General features: G+C 33.6%; 2 long non-coding RNA genes across 3 annotated transcripts; both read right to left on the bottom strand.

The window, feature by feature from the left end:
• Positions 1 to 3,235: 3,235 nt before the first annotated feature.
• LOC127719089 (uncharacterized) lies at positions 3,236 to 8,143 on the bottom strand. Its single transcript, XR_007990161.1, has 2 exons — positions 7,993 to 8,143; positions 3,236 to 3,499 (listed from the first exon to the last, which is right to left on the bottom strand). It is a non-coding gene; the product is annotated as an uncharacterized LOC127719089 (long non-coding RNA).
• A 6,119-nt stretch (positions 8,144 to 14,262) lies between these two features.
• LOC127718198 (uncharacterized) lies at positions 14,263 to 22,403 on the bottom strand. 2 transcript variants are annotated; one of them, XR_007989628.1, is made up of 3 exons: positions 20,711 to 20,740; positions 19,382 to 19,575; positions 14,263 to 14,696 (listed from the first exon to the last, which is right to left on the bottom strand). It is a non-coding gene; the product is annotated as an uncharacterized LOC127718198 (long non-coding RNA). The 2 variants fall into 2 exon arrangements; XR_007989627.1 differs by lacking the exon at positions 20,711 to 20,740 and adding an exon at positions 22,253 to 22,403 and having other exon boundaries at positions 14,264 to 14,696.
• Between the last annotated feature and the right edge of the window lie 406 nt (positions 22,404 to 22,809).

Here is a 22,809-nt window from a genome sequence, read left to right as displayed (position 1 = left end):
GCAAATAAGGATAAAACAAATACAAGTCTACCTCATATCTCGACTTACATCTAGAAATTGACAAAATGAGAGTCGATTCAGATCAACACTTTACGACAAAATAGATGTTTTCAGCTTTCAAATTGTACACTTTCAATTTCTATTGATACGATATTCCAGAGCTTGTATTTCCTACCTTGATGTCCTTGATAGAGGGTTGCTGCTTAGTGAAGCTATTAAACCAAGAGTTCCAAGTAATGAAGTTAAATTCATCTCTTTTTTAATTTTACGGATGCTACACGAGTTGGTTGACCATTATGGAATATCTGTTTCGAAGTTACATTTAATAGTGTTGAATTATATTGATTCAACTGTGAATTCCATGATAAGTCTGAAGACAAACCCAGACAAGAAATCAGAGCTATCCATGAGGTAGATACATTCAATTTTATAACAGAAATTTTATAAGAAATTCATACCAGTACCAAAGTAACACATGCACTTTACAAACTAAAATCCCAGATAACACTTTTTTGTTGTTAAATTATTGGCTGTTCAATTTTGTCAAAATAAAAATTTTACTGGTGTATTATTGGCTTGAAAGTCATTAATCCAACCTCATTTGAATTCGTATTCATCCGACCTTCAATTTAATCCTTAGCTGAAGATGTTTGGGCATGAGCGCAGCATGCTCAGTTATTAAAAAACAAAAGAATGTCACAATACAAAAATGAAACAAGGAATCAAATAAGATAAACCAAATTCGTTGACTGTTTCGGAAAACAAAACAAAACATTCTTATACAGGTAAACAGATGCGGATCAAGGATTTTGAAAAAGGGGAAATGGGGGCATCGCCCGCCCGCTTAAATCCGTCTCCTAAAAAAAACGATTTTACCTTTTTCCTAGTTAGGATATGAAATTAAACAGACCAAAAAAAAAATGTAATACGATTGCACATGCTAAGCGGTCTATTTATATTTGTTAATTTCTGGTCATACGATTTTTAGGTTTTCTTCGGGAGAGCATCTCGATGGTATATTAGATGGCGTTTGGTCGTCAAAGCGCACAAAATGCTAAAATATTATAACGAGTTCATACATTGATAATTCTCATATGATTTGCATATTAGAGAATACGTTGATATGATTGGTTGAGAGGACTTCCGGTAGTTGTTCTTGACGTTGTTTATTTTTCGATAGACGACGTTGACCGAACTTCTTTTCGTAACCAATGTAAACAAGATGGCGGCGATAATGACACAATCCGGCTCGCCGTTAACAAAATTTATTTTCAATTCGCGTTAATAGGTCTTAATAGTTCAATTAAATAATAAACACAAAACATTCGTTTGAATGATAATAAGAGTTTTTGTAGTTAATTTTTTATCAGATTGCAAATTTCATGGAGTACATATTTTTGCGTTAACCAACAAATATATTTATGCGCCAGGCCTATTCAATGACACAAATATACAATTTACGTGTGATAGAGGTTATGAGTGTGGAAAAATAAATTCCTTATCTCCAATTTTAAAGAATTATAAGGATTAAACGCCTTTTTAAAGGAATTTATTGGTGTATAAACTGTACCAAGTCACTCACAAACATATCATAAAAGTCCTTCGGACTTTTATTTGTTTGTGAGTGAATTGGTCGAGTTTATACACCAATAAATTCCTTTAAAAAGGCGTTTAATCCTATATTAACGGTTTCTTTTTGACCTTTCATAATTTAGATATACGTTTTAGTATGTTATAAGTCAAATATGAGAATTTGATTCAATTCTGTGAACATGAATATGACAGCTAATGCCCCTTTAAAATTTTAACAGATATTGAAATTTATTTTCAAATGACAGTGATTAAAGATTGGTATTACGTTCATACCACATACCGGTATTCTTTTATTTCTTTAACATATTCCTATTGTAAGGCTTTTTTTCTAAACAAAAGCAGGTTGTTGTTCTCTCTGACCCACAACCTGAAGAATGTGGATACATTTATTTTCGTTGGTATCTACTTTAGTAGTTGAAGAAATTAAATAATCGTGGAAATACAAATTTTTAGTCACTTTGATAGAAACACATGATAAACCTCATTAGAGCATTCTTTAACCAACAGCCAAACTTGATACCAACGAAATTAAAGAATCCACATTCTTTAGTTTGTGGGTCAGGAGCCTATAATTCACTGGTTGTCGTTTGTTGCTGTCTGTCAGATTTTTTTTGTTAATTGTCTTGTCTTGAATCTAGCAGTTGGTTTTCGTGTTTGAATTGTTTCATATTTTCCTATGTTAGGCTATTTAAAGCTGACTTGACAGTCTGTGTAATTTTACAGTGTTTTTTTTCTATATTTGCTAACTTCCATATCATTTGGAGTTGATAGTTGTCTCATTGGTATTCCTACCACATTTTCAGACATGTAATGCTTATATATGCAAAGAGACACATTTGATCATGGATCATCACTTTTCCCTGCAATTACGATGAAAATTGCATCCAAATGTTGTGTTTTTTTCTGAATCACCTTGATAACCAAGTTTTTGGGGCTATAATACAACATTCAGTCTCATAGATGATGCAAGCTGTGGTAAATACAACCACTCACATTGATTTTTCAATATTTTTTTAATTTTATACTGTGCACTGTTAAATTTAATTGATTGGTGTTTGATGGCAATGGCAAATTTAACATGCGTATCAGTCAATATAGTCAAGAACATGTTGATTTGATATGATAATGAAAGTAGACTGATATGCTGAGCCAGGTTTTTATTGTGTTACTTCACAATTTAAAATTCCTTTAGAGACACCTCCACCGACCAAGTGCCCTGACATACTATTCAGACTATGAGCAAACTTATCTTTGCTCTTACTCCTTATTAATGGGAGCAAAGGGAAAAAGCAGCAAATACAAATGTTCAAGTCTTTGGTTTGACATGGCTGAGAATCCAATCCGTACTCAGGGGTCACACTACAGTGAGACCAGTGATGAAGTTCTTATACGAGCTACATAGTATAGAAACTCAACCTTATGCGAGTGCACGTATACATGTGCATGTTTAAGAATTTGATTGATTTTGGAACATTCACATACTAATTTAAAGATTATTTCAAATCAATTTTCAAACTGTTACAGAATTTGTAAACCTGATATAAGTTAACAGATGTATTGATATTCATTTGCATAAGGTGGATTTCTATCTTGTCTCCATTCAATAATTATTGGTTTTACCAAAGAAGACCCAAGACCCATATATCTATACACACATTTATTTACTTATTAAGTTAATTAACAATTTCCTAGTCACTCAGATGGTATTTGTATAAACCGTTTTTTTTAATGGGTTCTGTTTCTGCACAGTCCTAGTGATGATCTCCTGCTGGAGTAATTGCATATTTGATGCCAGCAAAAATTACAGCTGCTCCCAAAGCATAGGGTACATTTCTAAAATAGTCCTTTTTAATTTGTTGTGACCTTGACTATATCATTCTCTGGCATATATCTCCATGCTTCATTTCTGAAAAAATAAAAAAAAAACAAAAATTAGCATAGGGCTACAAGTTTCTATTATTTCAAAATATGTATAAATACATGTTACTTATTCGTACAAATAGTTTTCTGTTTTTTTCTTGATAAACTAAAAATGTTTGGCAGATTTGTTGTCTGTTGTCCTGCACACACTCTTTTTTCCCTTATTTTTTTAAGGGTGAGGCAGGCTCAATGAATTAAAAGAATCCTTATAATTAAGATAAATCAGAAAATCACATCATGTTTTAATGCCGTGCTCCAGCTAGAAATCAGAAGGGGCAGGGTGCCAGTGGAGGGCAGGGCACATTTTTATGAAAGGAAAAGGCACTGCTCATTTCTTTTGTCTACATTTCTGTGTGTATCACGAGTTCACATTCTTTTTTTTACTGTATATGTGTTAATAAAGATGCATAAGTTGTTGTTCTGATTATTTATTCTATAAAATTTGTATTAGAAAATGTAATTCATACGACATGTTCATAAAAACATGTCAATACACATTCATACATCACATCACTCTAAACCAATAGAGGCAAATTATTTTACTACCCCCCCCCCCCTTTTCCAAAATAAAACAACATAAACTAAACATCTCATAGTTTAGCATACATGTGACAGAGTTGTCTTATTCAAAATTTTCAGGTAGAGGTTGGCCCTCAAAACTTTTTTTCATTGTTTGTGTTAAGGAATTATTTAGTAAAGCTTCATCAAGTTGATGTCATGATAGTTTAACTTCACACTACCCATTTATGTAGGATTGCAGCTTAACATCATCTAAACAATTACCCTAACAAATTTCTTATTTAACAGTATAGAACATGGATTGCTAAAAGTATGATTATCAAAAATAAATTGCAATATATTTTTTTGGTATGTTCAAAGACAGTTAATATCCTTTACATGCTTAAGGTAACATTCTCACTGTGTATCATCGCCACCCGGAAATTGGGTACTAACGAAGCGGAGAGAAATGGAAAAAAAAGTAAACAAGGTAAGAATTCATTCAATTTAAAGCATTTCTACTGATTTGACGAGGGTACCCCTTAAGAAATGATTTTCTGATATATAATTCTTTAAATTATTAGGCAGATAAGTACAAAATTAAGAAAAGATTTTGTGTTATACTCCAAAGCTTGCCACTTAGTACCTGAAAATTTCGAGGTCAGTTGTCCTCTGTCGCCTCATTGGCAAGATATTCAACTGTTTTTCATTATTTTTCCAGACACGTTTTAAGATTATGACATTAAATGTAACCATGATTACAAGTCAACTTAAAAATATCTACTGAAACATGATTGAGTTAAAGCAAATAATGACATGTGTTTAGTTTTTTACTTCTGTATTATACAATATTACTTTGATTCACAAGTTGAAGAAGCTGACCAACAGAATTATCAACAACATAAATACATCCCGAAAGATGAAATTATTTAATATTTGATTCATATATGTTAAGGGAGCTACCTTTTGATTTTTTAAGGGGGCTAGGATGAAATTTGAAAAAATAAGGCAGGGCAGGAGTTTTGAGTAAAAAAAAGGCAGGATGGGCAACTTGGCAAAAAAAAGGCAGGATGATAATTTATGTAAAAAAAGTCAGGATAAACTAATAAAAAAGGGAGGACCGAATAGAGAGGAAAATAAAAAGGCAGGACAGAGGATTTCAACTAAAAAAAATGCAGAACCAAATTTTTCATCCTAGCCCAACCCCCCCCCCCCCCCCCCCCCCTCCAATAAAAAGTAAATGGTAGCTCCCTAAACAATAATGTTTTCCATACAAACATTATAAGTGTTCCAGCTAAGATTCATGGGCAGAATTTTAAGATGAAGAGCACATTATGCTATTTTTTATCAGAAGGACAAACTCGATCATATTTATAAGGACAGAGGGGAGATGAGCCCCTTTATTTTGGGATAGCTATATGTTTACGATCGCAAGCTCTTCTAATTAAACCGAATTGTTAAAGGGCCGTCGTAATCTGATGGTATCAGGGGGATTACATGAAAAGGTCTAATTTGCTGGACGGAAAGACGATAATTAGTGACAACGGCGAAAAATAGTGACGGACAGCTAATTTGGAATACGAAAGCTAATAGAGATGCATAAAGTCTATAAACTAGCTGTTTTCACTTAAATTAGATTTCCGCCCGGTGTTCTCAACAATATGTGGGCTTATTCGACTTATGGTTTTTCTAGTGCTAGGACAGTTCAATATCAAAGAGGCCCCTCATGGGGGTGTCCAAGTAAACACATAATCACAATTTTTTTTGCCAATATAATCACATAATCATTAAAAAAAAATTTCAACAAGATAATCAAATAATAAAAAATACAGTCCTAGATTATCAAATAATCAAATCCATTTGTAATAAATATTTGGTCTGGTAATCATATAATCACTATAAAAATGGCCAAATAATCACACAATCAAAAACCCCATGAGGAGGCTCATCAAAGATAACAATAAATCAAAGTGCTTGTGAGCTCTGTAAGGTAAAGTAGTTATCAAAGGTACCAGGATAATAATTTAATACGCCAGACGCGCGTTTCGTCTACATAAGACTCATCAGTGACGCTCAGATCAAAATAGATAATAAGCCAAAATACTGCAATATTAATTGGAACAGAACTTAAAATTTAAACATTGCATTAAAATAAGAATTGATAGGCAATATTTTGAATTGGAGACATAATTGCAGTTGGTTCAACTACAATCAATGACAAAGGAAGATAACTCCAATTTTGAATATTCCTTTAATAATGACATGTCAGAATGATAATTAATATTTTTATAACAGATAATACATGGTAGATTTATACACTATGCACAATTTATGTAATTTTCCATTAAAACAATAAATGGTGTTTTTTACACTAAATTCATTTATGTGCAATGTTGTTTTTTGTGATTAACAGATGAAGAATGGGCTATCAATGTCTTCTCTAGCTATTAATCCTTGTTAATATTAATACTTTTGGTGTACCAGCCAGAAGTGTTTTTTTCAGAAAAAGCAATTGGGGTCTGCATATTATTTTTTTTTCTGTTTGGTTATTGAGTTTATTTCAGATTAAATCTGTTAAATGTAGGTCACCACTTGGCCTTCGACAATGAGGAAAACCCATACCACATACATGACATAGTAAGCTATAAAAGGCCCCGAAATGAAAAAGGTAAAACAATTCAAACAAGAAAACTAACAGCCTGAGGCCATAAAAAAGAATACATCTTTGTTTGCCCTAACCCTACATGATTATGTATACGTACCTACCCAGAAAATATCTGCCTACTCAAAATCTATTGTCCTAATGTGAATTTTTTTTTTTTTATCAGATAGGCATGAAGACTTAAAAAACATCTGACACTTTAATTTCTTTTTGCCATAAAAAAAAGAAAATGACTACATACCTACCCACTGTCTCTGCTTTGGGTAGGGTTTGGGCAAACCAAAGTATTTTTGATTGTGTAAACATTTTATTACAAAAAGAAATCAAAATAGTAATCTATTATGATTAAATGTACTAGTCAAAGACCAGTTACTGTAAAACATTCATACTGTCATACATGAAGTTTTTCTGAAATAATTTTTTAACACGAACAGACTTTGGGTAAATATTCTTTTAAATAGAAAACTAGAGACTCCAAAGAGCCTGTGTCCCTCACCTAGGTCTATGGGCATTTTCAACCATGTTGACCTACATGTATTTAAAGCTCTTTTCTTTTCTTACTGATCATTTTTGTTATTTAAAGTGTCTATGAATTTCTATCTATTATAGTTTTCAAGATACATGTACATGATATATGCAAAAACACTAAAAACTGGTAAAAATTGTCATTAAAGAGCAATAACTCCAATAATGAGTTGACTGACTATTTCAGCCCTGTTGACTTAGTTGTAGATCTTGTCTTGCTGATCAGTTTTTTCCATCTACCTATCTATTATAGTTTTCAAGATAATAGAAAAAAACACTATAAATATTCGTAATAAACATCATTAAAATGCAATAACTCCAAATACACGTTGGCTGAAGAATTTGTCCATAAGGTAATTTGTGGATGTTGTCTTGTTGATCATTTTTGCTGTTTAAAATTTCTAGATATTAGACAAAAACATCATTACAGGGCACTTAGTATTAAAGTATATTTTTTGTAGTTGTCTGAATTTCGGCCATGTTGACTTATTTGTAGATCTTGTCTTGCTGATAATTTTTTTTTAAGAAGAAATATAAAACTAGATACTCTAATGATGATTGCATTAAGTTGTGTCAAGTTTGACCTTAGGATCAGGAATAGTATGTTTAAAATTTTCATTATCCACCTCCCACTAGAAATCAAATCTGAGACGCTCCCTAACCTTACAAGAATCGTTTATATATATTATTGTGATAATCTGCAGTTATAAGTTTCTGGTAGTAAAAATTACTGTTTTATTTAGGAAAATAAAGATGTATTTCCGTCATTTTTCCTTTCCTTTTGCAAAACTTACCTGATCCATGGATCTTTTAAACCTTGTTTAGCTAATTTAGCTTGATATTCCTGTAAAAATGGGAACATTTCAACTGCTGGCCCATATTTTTTTCCAATTGGGCACGACAAATCTTAATTCGTCTCCCCCCCATTTTTTTGTGTTCATCTGGTTACTTGGTAATGCAATTGAGTGATAGTTTAAACGAAGATGAATTCGCACCGGCAACCAGTGCATTTGACCTTCGAAGGTCGATGTTGTGATTGTATTCAACAGCATGTGTCAATGACCGGATCTTGGTCTGATCTTGGACATAATATGATTTGTTAGTATACTATTCCCAGGTCTGATCCTTCAATTAAAATCTGACTCTTAAGTGAAAGTGTCAAGAAAAAGCATTTTAATCAATTACAAAAGAATGCTTTAATATTAAGAGATTAGTTGACCGTATTACATTTTATTGCAGATGTCATATATATCAAAAAAGAAAAAGGTCACAAAGAAATCTGAAGTTATTCCCCTTTGTCCAATTTACAATGTGCTAGAATAGAATATATAGAATATTTTTATTTCCAAAATTACAGAGCCTATGAAGGGCATAAAGATCAGTTACAATTGATTTACATAATTGATAATTTCAACAATAAAATCCATATAACAGAATAAACTAGGTAAACATATGAATACATTTTCCTGTCTCTTCTCCGCTTTTTTTTATCTTTAAAACTAATAAGTGATCAATAGATTTGCCAGATTTTGCTTTAGATTTATCAAAACAGTATGATTTCTCACGTATCAGTGTGCCCACAGCAGGCCTGGGGTAATGGTAATTTGTAATTGTAATGCATTGTAATATTACATTTTTTGATGTAATTGCAAAGTAATTTGTAATGCACATTTTCTGCATTACAATTACACGTAATGTAATGATTACTTTAGTTAAAAATCAATGTAATGCCTCCATTCCTGTTATTACTTTTCATTACAAATTGGTAAAATACATAAAATTGAAGAATATAGTAAAATAAAAAGAAAATATTAACAAAAACAAAAGAAAATATTGAATAAAATTATTGTCACAGTTAATTACTGTATTAAATCATTATAAATAGGTTTGCCCCTTAAAAAGTCTTCTAAAAATAATTATTAACAAAACTATATCAGTATATATAGATGAATGGACAAAATATGTTTTTTTAAATGTTTTTATATTGAAAAAGTAATGTGTAATGTAATGCATTACACAGGCAAAGTAATTGTAATGTAATGCATTACATGTGAGAAAAAATGTAATTGTAATGAAGAATCACAAAGTAATTGTAATGTAATGCATTGCATTGCAATGTAATGGCCCAGCCTGGCCCACAGACACATAATATATGTATTATATGTCTCTGGTGTGCCGCTGCAGTCTCACGTACTCGGAATTCCGCATTTTCAAGAATTTGATCTAATCTTATTAAACCATTCAAATCTATTGAGATTCACTTACTTGTGGAAGCTATATTGTGAAATCACAGATTTCATGTGTATATACAGTGGAGTAAGAATGTATTGCTAAAGAAATAAATTGTCAAAACTAAAACTATGAATGGAAGTCCAGAAAAGGAAACGACTTAAAACAAAAGTATGGAGACGGAATGACAGTCTGATTTCGCCCTGTTAAAGAATTTCCTAGATGTAGAGCACACTTTTCTGCTCATACAGGACAAAATTACACGAGTTTAGGGATTTGTGCAACAATACTGATAAAAGATAATCATGTCCGAATGCGAGATGAAAAAATATCGGTATAGGACAAATATTTCGGCTGCACGACAAATGACCATGCTTCGTCAGTGCGTTTCTATTTTTTAAAATGCAATAATACAACTTATGAAGTCTCGTTTGTGTGTAATATATAATTGCAGAAGGATTACACGTGTAGCTATTTACAAAGTTCGGGGTCAATTCTTGCCTCAAAAACCCGTGGTAACTTGTATTTTAGTAAAAACTGGAAGACTTTTAAAAGAAAATGAACTCGATGTGACATAGAGTTCTTTAAGATTTTAAAAACGTTACCATTTTACAACAATTTGGAATATTTTTAAACATTTAACTCAGGTTTGATTAAGGGTGTCTTCAGATGCCAAATTATCATAGTAGATAGATAGACACTGTTGAACAGCAAAAATGATTGGCGAGAACATATAAAATTTGAATTGCTTATTTTGATTTTGGATATATATATGTCTGTACTTTTTTAAACTCTGTTGATATTAATACAAGAAGATCATTGTGTATCATCACCACCGGATATAGGTACCCTTAGTCTGTTTCTCTGTTCATTGTCTAAGAAAAACCAACATTACTGTACAAATACCAGCGTATAGCAGCTACCTGGCAGTGGCGGATCCAGGGGGGGGGGGGGGGGGGGGGGGGGGGGTGTCCGGGGGTTGGCACCCCCCTTTTTTTGGACGATCAATGCATTTGAATGGGGGACATATAGTTGGAACGCCCCCCCCCCCCCTTTTATCCTGGGTTAGGAACCCCCCTTTTATAAATGGCTGGATCCGCCCTGCCTGGGTACCTATATGTTGGTATATATGTACAGTAATGTAGTTTTTCTTAGGGAGCTACCATTTGATTTTTATGGGGGCTTAGGATGAAAAATTTTGTCCCGCATTTTTTGGTTGTAATCTCTGTCCTGCCTTTTTATTTTTCACTCTACTCGGTCCTGCCTTTTTTTTATTAGTTTATCCTGACTTTTTTGACATAAATTGTCACCCTGCATAATTTTTTTGCAAAGTTGCTCATCCTGCCTTTTTTTTTACTCAAAACTCCTGTCCTGCCTTTTTTCAAATTTCATCCTAGCCCCCCATAAAAATCAAATGGTAGATCCCTTAGACAATGAACAGAGAACCAGGTCAAGGGTACCTATATTCGGTGGTGATGATACACAGTGAAGATGTGAGGTATACACCAACGAGACAACATGCAATCAACGATACAAAAACAAACAAAAATCAAAAGACACTTGGAGATTACGGTCTTTAGAAATGGACAGGTCAAAGTTCTTTATATCAAGCTCTAAATCTTCCCTCGTCTTAAAAGTTTTATGTTTGTGTACAGTTCCGATTTGATGAATTAAGGCCTTTCAAACAATTTGTTCTTATGTTGTATTGTCATACAGCTTTTCCAGGTAGATGTGTGTGTGTGTGTGTTGGGAGGGGGGTGGTCTCTCACAGACATGTTTACTCGCAGCTATATGTGCATAAGGTCCTAAGTCAGAAGCCAATAATTTAGTGGTTGGAGGTGGTAGCAGCCTGCAATAAATGCTTTTTATTACTGTTATCATTTTTGAATTGTTGCATGATTAGTCGTCCCGGAATGGGTTTTGATCATTGTTGAAGACCGTACGATGACCATAAATTGTTCGCATCTTCCATTTGATATTTAATGGATACTTGTACTATTGGCAAAAATACAACATCTCTTATAATATTGTAATATTCAAATTCCAGTAGTTTTAACAGCTTTTTGATTTTCAATCTAGCGGTGAGTTAAACAAAAACAAGAGTAATTGGTCACATGTCTTTCATAAAAACAATCGCAGACATAAATAATTGGACATACAAATAAGTTAGCATCAGCTAAACAGCGTTTAAAAGTAAAATAGAAAGTTTATTGTCTAATAACAGACCCGTGCTATGTATTTTATACTGCTGCAAGAACACGTCCTGTTGTCTTCATCTACCAAATATGGTAACAATGTGCTGTTTTGTGCAGTGTCAATTTCATGTCACGTCACTTTTCTTCACGATCTGAGGTTCGTTTAGGGATGGAAAATAAGTTTTATTGTTTGTGTTAACATTTATATTAACATAATTATAGCAATCAAATGGTAGCTCCCTTAGGATACTCTGAAATTAAAAAAAAAACATTTGAATGGTGTGATATAACTTTATTAATTTACCTCCTGATTGCATTTATTTTACAACGATGTATTGCGCAGAATTGGGGGTTGTTACATGTCTCCGAAATAAAGAATGTAGACTCAGCTTTTCATATTTCCATTGCAATAGCTTCTATAAAAGGCGGAGCCTGTTGTTCAGTGGTTGTCGTTTGTTGATAAGTGTTTCTCGTTTCTCGTTTTTTTATATAGATTAGACCGTTGGTTTTCCAGTTTGAATGGTTTTACACTAGTAATTTTTGGTGTCCTTTATAGCTTGCTGTGCGGTGCATGTGAGCCAAGGCTCTGTGTTGAAGGCCGTACTTTGACCTATAATTGTTTACTTTTTATACATTGTGACTTGGATGGAGAGTTGTCTCATTGGCACCCATACCACATCTTATTTATATGGCTCAAAGTTAATAAAGAATTTTAATATGTACACTAGCTGTTTTGCCATCTCGATGCAGTTTTGTTCCGTAATATATTCTGATCACTTCACCCCTGAATGCTTTGAAGCGGTACACCAACAGAGAGAGATATTTAATATAAGAATCTGGTATCCATAAACTGAATTTCAAGCAATGTCTAAAGTATGTCTTGTTATATTCTTTAAAAGACATTGTGATTGCACGACATCAATTTTATCCTCTAAATCCTGATCCTGATTGAACTTTTGCGCGCTAAATATAAAAAGCCACGTGTTTGACAATTAACAGATTCTACTACTTTAAAGGGAATTAATGTCCAAATTCCTCTCATCTAAACATGGCCTTTTGGTTCCGAAGAAAGTTGATAAAACAGTTAGATCACATATAAACTAGTCTAGAACATACACTGTATAAAAATAAAGAGATGTGGTATGATTGCCAATGAGACAACTATCCAATAAAGATAAAATGAAGTGGATGTAAGCAAGTATAGTCGGCTATAACTGTGCATGTATTAAAATCACATAAATGTAGCAATGATACCACCTATTTGTTGTGCAGTTTTTTTTCTGGGTGGGTTGACCGTATAAGGGGATGGGTAGGTATTGTTGTTGTTTTCAGGATGGATTGACCGTATTAGGGGGTGGGTAGGTATTGTTGTTGTTTTTAGGATGGATGGACCGTATTAGGGGATGGGTAGGTATTGTTGTTGTTTTCAGGATGGATTGACCATATTAGGGATGGGTAGGTATTGTTGTTGTTTTCAGGATGGATTGACCGTATGAGGGGATGGGTAGGTATTGTTGTTGTTTTCAGGATGGATTGACCGTATTAGGGGATGGGTAGATATTGTTGTTATTTTCGGGATGGATTAACCGTATTAGGGGATGGGTAGATATTGTTGTTATTTTCGGGATGGATTGACCGTATTAGGGGATGGGTAGATATTGTTGTTATTTTCGGGATGGATTTACCGTATTAGGGGATGGGTAGGTATTGTTGTTATTTTCGTGATGGATTGACCGTATTAGGGGATGGGTAGGTATTGTTGTTATTTTCGGGATGGTTTGACCGTATTAGGGGATGGGTAGGTATTGTTGTTGTTTTCAGGATGGATTGACCGTATTAGGCATTGGTAGGTATTGTTGTTGTTTTTGGGAAAGACTGACCGTATGAGGGGATGGGTAGGTATTTTTGTTGTTTTTGGGATGGATTGACCGTATTAGGGGATGGGTAGGTATTGTTGTTTTCAGGATGGATTGACCGTATTAGGGGATGGGTAGATATTGTTGTTATTTTCGGGATGGATTGACCGTATTAGGGGATGGGTAGATATTGTTGTTATTTTCGGGATGGATTGACCGTATTAGGGGATGGGTAGATATTGTTGTTATTTTCGGGATGGATTGACCGTATTAGGGGATGGGTAGGTATTATTGTTATTTTCGTGATGGATTGACCGTATTAGGGGATGTGTAGGTATTGTTGTTATTTTCGGGATGGATTGACCGTATTAGGGGATGGGTAGGTATTGTTGTTGTTATCAGGATGGATTGACCGTATTAGGCATTGGTAGGTATTAACACTGGACACTTTTAATTTGCAAAACACTCATTTGCAAATCCGCCGCCGCCTCTCCTTGGACCTACAGTGTCGTGTAAATAACCAAAATGTGCGGAATAACATGGGATTCAATAACTTCATTGCTTTTCTGCTGTTATTATTATAAATATTTTGTAATTTGATTTACAAAAACATGGGATTTTCAATATCCCATGGGATACGGCAAATCCCATGGGATTGACCATTATCCCATAGGATTTTTTTGGGTCCCATGGGATAATTGTAGTCCCATGGGATATTTGTTGTCCCATGGGACAAAAAAAATTCCATGGGACTATAATTATCCCATTTATATTGTTCTATAACTGTTCAAAACTAAACTTTTAAACAACAAAGCAGATAATGTAAGTATCAATATTTGTTTATTTATGAATTCTAGAATACTTTTTTGAAACACAATTTTTTCCCATTTGAAATCAATGAAAACTCTTTTAATAGGCTTAACATACTAGTAGCTTTTTACATAAATCTATTTTTTTTTCAGGATATCCCTCCACCCAAAAAATTAATAGTTTCTCATCATCCAGCATTGTGTGGTCGTAATGTATAGTCCACTTTTTTGCCATTCAGCACAGAACATTGTCATTATTGTGGTTTTAATATCTTTAGATATTTAATAGAACTTCAATTCATTGGCTGAGTGATGAAAATAATAACTGATCTGACTTTTGTCTTTGAATTTATTTTGGTCTTGTTTCTGTGTTTTCTCCTTTTATTCTCAGTGATGAATTTCAATCCTTCTGAAAAAGAACCAATAAAATCCGAAGTTATGGATAATAAAAAATTTTTTGCATACATGTAGCAAGAACATATGATTTTCAATAAAAATAGCTATGGATTTTACTGATTGTTGAAGTTTGTCCAGTGTCATCAGTTGCTAACCTCCTACATCCTTTGGTCTCTGATGGAGAGTTGTCAAATTAGCAATATACCACATCTTCCTATTCTAATATTATATAACAATCAATTTATGTATTCTTCTTTATAACATTTGGGTATTTTCCCAAGTTATATATATATAGATCAATGTTAAAACTTTAGGCAATTACAATAAAATTCCATTTTTCACAAGAATTTGCAATATATTATACAGAAAGCCAACAATAGAAACAGCACTTCTTTAAGCTTCTGAAGTTCTGAAAGAGTTCCACTTGTGTTTTATTTCAATTAGAAAATACATTGAACTCTTTGGACATGTTGGAAATTATAACATTGATACAAAAAATTATATTGTTTTTTTTTCTTATTTTTGTGTTGTTCGGTTGCTGTCTCATTTTTATATATGGTTATACATATATCCTAAATCTTCTTTTTTATATACTTAATCATTAATACACAATGTAGTAAAAATGGGATATTTTTTATTTTGATAATCTCAAAACATTATTATTCTATCAAATAACTTATTTCAAAGGTCACAAAACACCAATGTGTCGAATATTAATTTTAAGACATGTATAAACATGATCAACAAGCAGTTGACAGGATGTCATGCAAAAATCTCACTAATATTAAACTTTCACAAAAACTCCATACTCAGCGAGTACTATTAAAGTTCTTAGTACAGGACAAATTCCTAGTACAGGACACAATGCCTGGCAAACACTAGCATGTGTCAATGTCTAGTCAATCATGTAATCAGGCTCAAAATCTTAGTTTGGCACTGCACTGAATTTAAAAATTCACCACATAATGAACATGTGTATGAAATTCAATTTCAACAACTATGTACCTTAACCTAAAACTTTAACCTAAGAATGTACTATAATTTCACATTATGACATTTCTATGTTCAGTGATCCATAAAATCAGAGTAAAAACAGTAAATGTGGTGTTTAATGTATACACAAGAGTGCACACGCTGAAATGTTGCGCCTTCTTTACTAATCATTGATATCATGTTGATAGTCCTAAATATAAAGCTTTACTACAACTATCACTGAGTGATAAACTCAACATGATCCAAGAAAATGAATTCAAGGTCATATAAACCTGACAAGAAATATATGTACACCTTACAATCATTCAAATTACTAAATACAGTTGACCTACGGGTATTGCTTATAGTTTCTAAGAAGCAGACTTAACCAAGAAAACTAAACATTGACCAATGAACCATGGAAATGAGGTGAAGATCAGATGAACCATGCCAGGCAAACATGTACAGCTTACAATCCTTCCATACAACACATATAGTTGACCTATTGCTTATACATTAAGAAAAACAGACCAAAACACAAAAACGTAACACTGAGCAATGAACCGTGAAAATAAGGTCAAGGTCAAATTAAACCTGCGGGACTGACATGTACATCATAAAATGTTTCCATACACCAAATATAGTTGACCTATTGCATTTAGTATTAGAAAAAAAGACCAAAACTCAAAAATTTAACTTTGACTACTGAACCATGAAAATGAGGTCATGGTCAGATGACACCTGCCAGCTAGACATGTACACCTTACAATCATTCCATACACCAAATATAGTAGACCTATTGCATACAGTATAAGAAAAACAGACCAAAACACAAAAACTTAACTATAACCACTGAACCATGAAAATGAGGTCAAGGTCAGATGACACCTGCCAGTTGGTCATGTACACCTTACAGTCCTTCCATACACCGAATATACTAGACCTATTGCTTATAGTATCTGAGATATGGACTTGACCACCAAAACTTAACCTTAAATATAAAAAAGAAGATGTGGTATGATTGCCAATGAGACAACAACTCTCCACAAGAGACCAAATGACACAGAAATTAACAACTATAGGTCACCGTACGGCCTTTAACAATGAGCAAAGCCCATACCGCACAGTCAGCTATAAAAGGCCCCGAAATGACAATGTAAAACAATTCAAACGAAAAACTAACGGCCTAATTTATGTACAAAAAATGAACGAAAAACAAATATGTAACACATAAACAAACAACAACCACTGAATTACAGGCTCCTGACTTGGGACAGGCACATACATACAGAATGTGGCGGGGTTAAACATGTTAGCGGGATCCAAACCCTCCCCCTAACCTGGGACAGTGGTGTAACAGTACAACATAAGAACGAACAATAATAAAATGCTCCGCTGGGGCTCAGCTTGATACGACCGCAGAGGTTGAACCCTGAACAGTTGGGGCAAGTATGGACACAACATTCAAGCTTGATACAGCTCTGAATTTGGATTGTGATTAAATATTTGACACAGCATAGGTTTCTGACACAGAATGAATGTGGTCTAAGAACTTAAAAAATTTTAATTTACCTATTCAAACCATATCATTATTATTTGCTTTTATATATAAATCAGAAATAACCAATTTAAAATGGAAAATTTTAAAGACAAAAAAGGAAACCCCCCCCCCCCCCTAAATTTTTTGAACCCCCTTATGATTCATCACCCCAAAACTCAATAACAGCCTTCCCTTTGTGGTATGGTACCTTGCAGTACAATTTCAGAGAGATTCATACACTTGAACACAAGTTATTGTCTGGAAACTAGAAAAATGCTTGTTTTTTTGTCCCTTTTTGGCCCCAAATTCCTAAACGTTTACGGCAATTATCCCCAAACTCAAACCTAGCTTTCCCTTTGTGATATGGAACCTTGTAGTACAATTTCATAAAGATCCATACACTTGCACACAAGTTATTGTCCTGAAACTAGAAAAATGCTTGTTTTTTGCCCCATTTTGGCCCCTAATTCCTAAAATTTTTAGGCAATTACCCCCAAAATCAATCCCAGCCTTCCCTTAGAGGTATGGTTCCTTGCAGTACAATTTCAGAGAGATCCATACACTTGAACACAAGTTATTGTCTGGAAACTAGAAAAATGCTTATTTTTGGCCCCTTTTTGGACCCTTTTTCCTTAACGTTTTGGGCAATTACCCCCAAACTCAATTCCAGCTTTTTCTTTGTGATATGGAACCTTGTAGTACAATTTCAGAAAGATCCATACACTTACACACAAGTTATTGTCATGAAACTAGAAAAATGCTTGTTTTTTGCCCCTTTTTTGGCCCCTAATTCCTAAAATTTTGAGGCAATTACCCCCCAAAATCAATCCCAGCATTCCGTTTGTGATATGGAACCTTGTGGTACAATGTCAGAGAGATCCATACACTAACACACAAGTTATGTTTTGAAGTTACAAAAATGCTTATTTTTGGCCCCTTTTTGGCCCCTAATTCCTTAGCTGTTGGTACCATAACCCCCAAAATCAATCCCAACCTTTCTTTTGTGGTATTGAACCTTATGGTAAAATTTCATAGAGATCCATTAACTTAAACTAAAGTTAGAGTGCGAAAACCAATGTGTCTTCGGACGACGACAACGCGAACGTCATACCAATATACGGCGCTGCGGTCGTATAAAAATCAGTTGAAAGAGGCTTAACTCATCAGATGGATAAAAATACAAATACTACAAATACAAGTGGACGTGGCCGGGTACTTGTACATCCAAACAACAAAAAGACACTAAGTACAGATCTGAGAGTACTCGCAGTTACTGACAGCTAGTACAAAGCCACTAACAACTAATAAAAAAAATCATGCATCTAAGACTAAGTTCTTGTTCACTGATCCATGAAATGAGGTCTAGGTCAAGTGAAAACTCTCTGACGAGCATGAGGACCTTGCAAGGTACGCACATACCAAATATAGTTATCCTATTACTCATAATATGAGAGAAATTAACATTACAAAAAATCTGAACTTTTTTTTCAAGTAGTCACTGAACCATGAAAATGAGGTCAAGGACAATGGACATGTTTCAGACAGAATTAGTATCATGAGGCATCTATATACAAAGTATGAAGCATCCAGGTCTTCCACCTTCTAAAATATAAAGCTTTTAGGAAGTTAGCTAACGCCCACGGGGGGGGTCTCAACATGGGATTTTGGGTACAGTTGTGCAGCTGGAATTTAAAAAACACCCCCCATTCATATATTGAATAATTGTGGAATCCCTACCTATACATATATTTCACAGCGAAATCATAACCCATGAAGTGAAGATCGTTGCACAATTAACAAACTGAAAAATTATGACCCATTGATATATTTCCTCGGTAAAATTGCACCCCATTGATATATTTGATGCATCAAAAAAGGGACCCATTCCAGCGGCACATATGTATATACCTTTATATAGGAAGAGACCCCCCCCCCCCCGTGCTAACGCCACCGTCGTAGCCGCCACCGGATCACTATCCCTATGTCGAGCTTTCTGCGACAAAAGTTGCAGGCTCGACAAAAATACATGAACATTTTAAAGTACTAAATTTTGAGTATATACATGTAAAACCACAAGTTACTAACTGAAGTTCATGGTGAAATGTAACCAAAAACTTTAAGTGAATACAATTTAGAGAAAGACAGATGGATGCACAAACACTATCATAACAGAGCATAAAACTTACCAAACAAGATGTTTTACATTTATCCTTCAGAAGCAGGAAAACTGAAGTGTTTCTTTTCTTTCTCTGCCCTCCATGATATAAACTTCAAATTCATTCATGCAAAATATGAAAATCTGCAAAAGTAGGACCTTGTACCGCAGCTTATCCACATTTTGACTTTTGAACTGCATTGTTCTTTTCATCTTGCTGGCAACCTAAACATAAAAAAAAATGATAAACACATAATTCTAGATTAACTTTGTGTATTTATTTTTGTTGGTACAAACAATTTTTTCCAATTTTAAACTAAATCTGCCTCTGCTTTAACAAAAACAACTGAAAACCATGTATTTATCTTAATTGAAAACAATTTCTTGAGATTTCTCATTTGTATCACCCTGTTATTATATATAAATTTTATTTTTGTCCCTTTTTCATGTTTTTAAAAATAGGAATGGTTTAAATTCCTCAATAATCATGATAATTCTAGTCAGTCAATTAAAAATGTATGAATAAATTATTTAACCTGTATACTATTAATATCAATATATTTCATTTTTGATAAAAACTAGGCTCTATGTTGAATACCATACCTTGACCTATAATGGTTTACTTTTAAAAATTGTGTGACTTGGATGGAGAGTTGTCTCATTGGCACTCATACCACATCTTCCTATATCTACAAACAGATTCTATGGGCGAGCAGACATTATACCCTGGAGGTGGTTTTAAAAAAAGCATACAACTTAGATGTACCATAGGCATGGAAAAACAATTCAGCAGTCAGTTTCACAAAAAAACTTACAAATAATATTGATAGTAATTAAGTCATGTACAATACAGTATACTTACGATAAATTGTAAGTTGTTTTTTTTGTAAAACCGACTCAAGTATACTTATAATCAATCTTAGTCGTAAGTATTAAGTATTATTCATCTTTTGGATAATTTGTTGGTTTATTTTATGAATATACAGTGGCAGATCAAAACTTTTCATAAGGGAGGGCCGGCTCCAGTCATGCTGCTGTCATCCCTATATAATCAACCAAATTTTTCCCAAGAAACCCCCCCCCCCCCCCCCGGATCAGCCTATGATATATGTTTATATATCTCTCTGATATGCCATTTCAAATCAAATGTGTATTAAATAAAACTTTACACTAGAAAAGTAATGGATAGTTACTCATTTGGGAAACTTACAAGTTCACAGCATGCCGGTGCCTGTGACTGTGTTCAAAGTGGTGGGATTTCACCCTCGTTGTATTGCGGAATAACGATTTAGGCAAATTGAGAAAAACATCATGTCTGTGGTTGATAATAGTGTGTGTGCATTAATTTAATTTTCTATACCTTCTTATTTAATATTTTTCCAATTTTGAGTAGTACTGACGGCAAGTGTTGTAACCAATGTCTTGAGACCAATGTGCTATTTACAAGTGCGATCGAGAAATGCAGGGGAAAGAAACTTATCAATTATGTTTATTCTAATTAAGACAAAACTGAGCCGCCGTAAAAATGAACCGTGTTGAGGAGGTTACTGACACGTAATAGGGCAGAGACACATTTACACATATGTGTATATATGTCTCTGTAATAGGGTCATCCCTCGAGAACATTAACTAGTACATTGATAGTTTACTATGCAGTCAGTATCCCGAAAAAAAAACCGTATGGATGCAAAACGCTTAGTGGTTTCGGCTGACTACTTATACGTGCACTTTGTCTAAAAAATATCCCGGCAGCGTTAAAGTTGAAGTCAGGATCTTTGGGGGGGGGGGGTCTTCTTTTTCTGTGTTCTTTATTTTTTTTTTGCTATATTTCTACAAACTTACACTTTTTGCGGCTCTTTCCTCATATTTTAGCATTTCATTATTCTTTAATCTTTATTGTTTACCCGTTATTCTCTATTCTGTTAACCCCCATCCATACCCTGTTATGTGGACTTAAGCTTTCGGTAGTTTATTTTATCCTATTTCTGTCTAAATACATTATTTATCACAAAACAAAAACTTACTTAATATTTATTTATGAAGTCCTCACCAGTTGCGGATCCAAAAAATGTCATAAGGAGGCACTAACTGTCATGCATAAAGAGGGGGCCCGCTTCAGTGATTCTCTAAATAATCAACCAATTTTTTTCCAAAAAAGGGGCGGGCCCCCATGCCCTCACCTTAATCCACCTCTAAACCCTTCCCACTTCGTATCCTTGAATTCAGATTCAAGATCTCTCTGACTAAAGTAAGTAAGTAAGTCACATTTGCTTATATCAGGTTTTTGAATTAAACTGGCGGATAGTTGTTTCATTACCAATCGTACCAGATCTCCTTATTTATATATATACGAAAGCTTTATTCATATTTTTTGGTGTATTGATGAATGTGTAAAGATGCAGTAATTGTAATACATTTTAAAATACAGCACAAGAGATGCAGATTATATAAAACCAATCTCACTATACAAATCCTCGATAAAACTTATAAGTCGAAGACATACTGACAAACTCCATGGCAAAAACTTAAAAACGACCAAATGAGGCACAACAGTCTATAAAACTTGACTATAGCATTTAAAACACAAAAGAAGCACCCAGACAGTCAAACAGAAATTAAAAGAATAAATAATTTGTAAAGATTTTCAACTAGGCCTACAGCTATATTTTCTTATCGTGTAACAGTAGGCTAAACATAGGTTCTGGTATTATGTGATAAGTCATTTTTTCATGCAGACCCAGTTTCATTGATACCTTGAACTTAAAGTGGTTTTATGCATATCAGCCCAGATTATGTGTGTAATTTTATTGAACAATTCAACAATACACGTTCTAAACAGGTTAAATTCAATTTAAAAATTTACAAATTCAGATCTACTGGCATTCAACACCCAATTACTTACTTGCTGTATATTGCTAACTTTGATTGTATATTGTCAATCCCTCCACATCGTGAATACGCCATGCGAGGTGTTGGATAAGTTTGATACAGGGTGGCGGCTTCGAAGCGTAGAAAAAAATCCAGGTAAATGAAAATGTAAAATTTTGAAAATTTTTAGTACTAAATTCCTAAATTTGTACTTAACTCCGTTCTATGGGTAACATGGTTGTTTGATATGAATATAGGATAAAAAGCATCCGGAAAAATTAATTATCACGTTATAAGTATTCGTAAATGGATATGAAAAAACTTAACAAGGAATAAGTATTGGTAAACGGACAGAAAGTCGCAGGACAAAGGTTTAAATTAATTATTTTACAATTGTTTAAATATATGAGAGAAAGTTCTTGACGAATTGACTTTATTTATTGATAAATGTATTTAGTTGAGGAAATGATTAATTCGCCTTCAAATATTTTTTTTTTATCAATAACTTATAAAAAGGAGACATTTTTGACAGCATGACTTCAGTTAATTACCAAACCACTTTGGCAGATTGTTTTCTTAACAATCATTGTT

Source organism: Mytilus californianus, unplaced genomic scaffold (genome assembly GCF_021869535.1).
Source record: "Mytilus californianus isolate M0D057914Y unplaced genomic scaffold, xbMytCali1.0.p SCAF_10, whole genome shotgun sequence".
NCBI classification, from domain to species: Eukaryota; Metazoa; Mollusca; class Bivalvia; order Mytilida; family Mytilidae; genus Mytilus; species Mytilus californianus.
Note: the sequence above shows the minus strand (reverse complement) of the source record. Positions and strands in the feature narration are given on the sequence as shown.